Source organism: Pararge aegeria, chromosome 12 (assembly GCF_905163445.1).
Source record: "Pararge aegeria chromosome 12, ilParAegt1.1, whole genome shotgun sequence".
Lineage (NCBI taxonomy): Eukaryota > Metazoa > Arthropoda > Insecta > Lepidoptera > Nymphalidae > Pararge > Pararge aegeria.
The window spans coordinates 3,781,859-3,786,378 of NC_053191.1; the positions used below are offsets into that span (position 1 = coordinate 3,781,859).

Sequence of the window (4,520 nt, forward strand, 5' to 3'; positions counted from 1 at the left end):
ACCCAAATGTTGGAGTGATTAGGCAGTTAAATACAAACGATTGTTGACCCTATTAACTTCCTTCTTTGTTTGTTTGTTATAAAAGGGTCAAGTACTTATGCTTTGTTTTGTTTAGATAGTTACAGAAATTCTTATATTTTTACTCTATGTAAGGAAAGGCAGGTTGAAATTGAATTCAAATTCAAATTCAAAATTCATTTATTTCAAGTAGGCCCAGTTTATAAGCACTTGAAACGTCAATTCAGTCTGTTTGTAGTGACTCTACCACCGGTTCGGAAGGCAGATTCCACGAAGAAGAGTCGGCAAGAAACTCAGCAGATTGCTCTTTTTCAACATAATTTTACAGTTTACAATCTTTTAATAGATTATCTTGTGAGAGATAAGAGCTGAGCCTGCTTCCAAGCAGCCTTGTCGTTAAGTAATAAATCAATCGTATAACCACGATTTATTAATGTGTTTTAACACAGTGCTTAAACTTATGTATTGGCAGGTCCAGAATTACCTTGGGGATTATATACTCAATCCCACAATTGACTTTTACAACTTTCGCAAACCATATGCAGATGTCACTAACTTTTTTTTGAATTTTGCTATTTGAATTTGAATTTGAATTAGCGCTATTATTATAGCAAAGCAAAAAATAAACGTTAAAAGTACGAATAAAAGTACTAGGTTTGTGTATACCTTCAGGGTGCCTTCAGCTTCTATACTGAGGAAACGACTTTTAGATGAAACGGTATGAACTGTCCATCATAGTAATTATTAAAATACCAGCAGTTGCCCGCGGCTTCGTACGCGGTTTTTTTGTTTTTCATGAATCCTGCGGGGACCGTACATTTTCTCGGGATAAAAAGCAGTCTTTGTGTTAATCCAGGGTATAATTGATCTCCATTCCAAAATTGAGTCACATTGGTCTAGTAGTTTGAGCGTGAAAGAGTAACAATCATCCATCCATCCATCAGTCCATACAAACTTACGCATTTACAATATCATTAGGATTTTTATTAAAACAGAAGTGCGCGATCCTTTATTAAGAATTGAGAATCTCTTTTTCTTGACTTGGTTATAAAGAAGTGAACTAAGTCGTTCTTTTTCGGTCCCCGGCCCCAGTGCAACAAACGTGGGAAGGCAAGGAAGGGGAATCCTAACATGTCGTTACCGTGACGACTACGGAACGGAATTACATAACAAACTACTAGGAAACCAGCTCATATGAAGAGTTTCCTGGAACGAACGCAAGGGGGAAAACAATATGCCATTGGAATGAAACCTTTATGTTGATATACAAAAGAGCGAAATGATTTATTGGCACAAGGGTAACGTAATCCTACAATTGTAATGTTCATAGGACTACGGAACTTATTTCTGAAGCATTAGGGGTTAAAATTGCTAGATATGGGAAGTGACCTGCGCAATAATGCACTCTCGTTTATTAACGTGTAATACGCTTCTGTTCATGATTGCCTGGTATTTCTAGGGAGGTTGCCGGGATACCGAAAGAGGATAGCGTAGCGAAACGTCGCGTCGCGTCGTATCAACAAGCGAGCTACGTTGCTACTGAAGTACTGTTGATAGTTGCAATACTTACTGAATACTTTGTACCGGTTTGCAACAGGGTCAGATTGCATTTTTAGCAAGTTCTTTATTTTCTTACCTATCTTTTAATGAATACATTATGTTAAGGTTACTTAATAATGTATCCAATGTAAAGATCATATGTTTTAAAAATAATCTTAAAGTGTTGGTTATAGAACTCCTCCGAAACGGCTTGCCCGATTTTTATGAAATTTTATGTGTATTAATTTATTATTTGGAAGGTCGTAGACTGTTTTTTTATACACCTAGGTGATTAGGGTGGCCCTCAATAGAATTAAAAATGATGAAAATCGTGTTATTTATTTATTTTTATTTAATTGTACTCAACATGTTAAGAAAAAAAAACAGACACTTAAAGTATTGCAGAACTTTATAACAAATATGCAATGTCACTAACTTTTTTTTTAAATTGAATTTGAATTTGAATTAGCGCTAATAAATATACCTATTGACTTACTAGCTTCTGCCTGCTACTTCGCCTGCGTGGACTTCAGAATTGGGTCTAAAGCTTCGCTCGTTAACAATTTTAAATTTTCCCTCGGGAACTACTTAAAAAATCGGGATAAACTAGCTTATGTTATTTTCCATGTCAAAGGCTACATGCGTGCCAAATTTTATACAAATCACACACAAAACATCCACACTTTCACATTTATAATATTAGTAGGATATATAATCCTAGATATATAGACCATCCCCTTACAATTATGTAAACATATATGTGTGAAAGCTTCATAAGTGCCTGTGAAAGGCCTACATGAATAAAGAAATTTTGAATTTGAATTTATTATATTTCAAAAAAATATAATATATATAATATAATATATTTTTTGAAAGGATCTCACACTTAATTTGGCAACGTATGTCTGACAACTAGTCTTTTGAAGTAAACAATATTTTTAAAACTTTTTAGTGCGTGTGGTGTGTATTTAAAAAAAAAATTGCTTTATTATAGAACACTTGTTTCCTTTATAATTTTGAAACATACTAAATTATATGTACTTACATAAGAGGTTTTTAACTTCTGTTTAAGTGTATTTTATAAAAATTTATATGAAATTCTTATGGACTCTAATATGCCGTGTGTGTGTGTGTGTGTGTGACTCTAATATTTGGTATATGGTGACGGGTGATGAGAATAAATTTGTCACCGCGCCTCCTTGTCTATATAAGGAGAAAGGGCGGAAGCGTTCTCTGTGTTAGTGCTATTGTCAGTTTGTCCGGCGCGGCGTAAACCCTCCAGCTAAGATAGGCCTTAATTCCAGAGTCGCGGTTGTGTACGAAAGCGTTCCCGTTGTCCTGCCGCCAGGCGACTTGTTGGAACACCGTGGGGTGTTAGCCGATACGAGTCCGACATAACCACTGTGCCACGTATTCATGAGGATTTCCCCACGAAATAATCAATAAAGGCCTTAATTCCAGAAGCGTACTTTTGTAGGTTACAATTAATGAGACAATAATGCGAATCATTACATAAACACAATTATCTAAGTGCACGCGTAAATATTTACTGTTGTCTGTATCCACGCTGATATAAAATCTATAATCAAACAATTCATAGATAGAATGCCCTAATTTATTAATTTATTCAATGGTTTTACAATTAGGTTTTAAAAGTATATATATCACAAAGAGAAATTTATTTGTTTGTTTTTATCGTATAGGCTTCGAAAGTACTGGAAAGAAATTAACAAATTCTTTATCAATCGAAAGCTTCATTATCGGCTATAAATTATTCTCAAAAAAAATAGTGATCCCTATGACAATTGCAATAATGCAGCCCAAAGTAACAAAATTAGATCTATAATAATTATTATTAAGCGTGACCTGTGAAAACTGTTAATAATACGAAAAAAAACGAAAGAAACATAGACGAAGTCGCGGGTATCGATTATTATGTGTAGGACGTTTATATACCAAGTTCAAGTAACAATCTTGTCCCTGGGTCCTTGGAACTTAGTATAGAGGTCCTTTATTTGGATCCTTCCGCCGGAGATTATATCAGGGTCGCATAAACAACTAGTAGGTTACAAGGGGCGATGCTGTTGGGATACCAGTAAAGTTATACATTTATTTCACAATGAATGTCGATATTTTATGTGTATAACAAAATTCCTGGTTTGTGATAATGTCCCAGAATCCTGTCTTAATATTCTTAGGATACAGTATATAAAGCAGCAGCATTGTAGTATTTTGTTTTAGATAAGTAAAAGCATTTGGTCGTGTGGGAGCGTTCGGTCGTGGCTAGATACCACCTTACGGATAAACTCCAAGCGATATAGCGTTTCAGTATGATGCTGCTTAGACACTGATTGTATGGGTTTATTAAAACTGCCATACTCGTAATCAGTTCGCCTGCTATTATCTTAGATTGCATCATCACTCACCGCACTGGTGCGATTGCAGTCGAGAGAAAAGTTGTACCGAGTGGAATAAAAAAAAATATCACAAACAACTGACTAAAGTAAATCCAAAGTTTATATTTATATCTACCTACTTTCTATTCTGAAGCTGGACACTCGACCTTTCCTTCTGTTCATAGTTAAGTTGCATAATTTTCTTCTTACCTACATATTAATTAGTACCTATTTTGTATATTTCCATATTAAAAAAAAACAATGTATATGTAGTATATTAAAGAATAATTATATAGTAGAAAAATATATCACTCATCAAGTTACGTTTAGTATCAGTCATCAAACATATACTATATGTATGGATAATGTATATTTCCTATATCACGACGTACGTTGCCTCGAAGGTTATGAGTTGAACAACCTCTGACGTAATCTATGACGTATAGATACGGCCTGCGTGGCATTCATTGACCTATTTCACAATAATTTACAGCGACCGTGTGGCCTAATGGATAAGGCGTCGGACTTCGGATCCGAAGATTGCAGGTTCGAGTCCTGTCACGGTCG

At 35.0% G+C, this 4,520-nt stretch overlaps 1 non-coding gene across 1 annotated transcript; it reads left to right on the forward strand.

Annotated features, from left to right (window-relative positions):
- The first annotated feature begins 4,447 nt into the window (after positions 1-4,447).
- Positions 4,448-4,520, forward strand: Trnar-ucg. Its single transcript has one exon. It is a non-coding gene; the product is annotated as a tRNA-Arg (tRNA).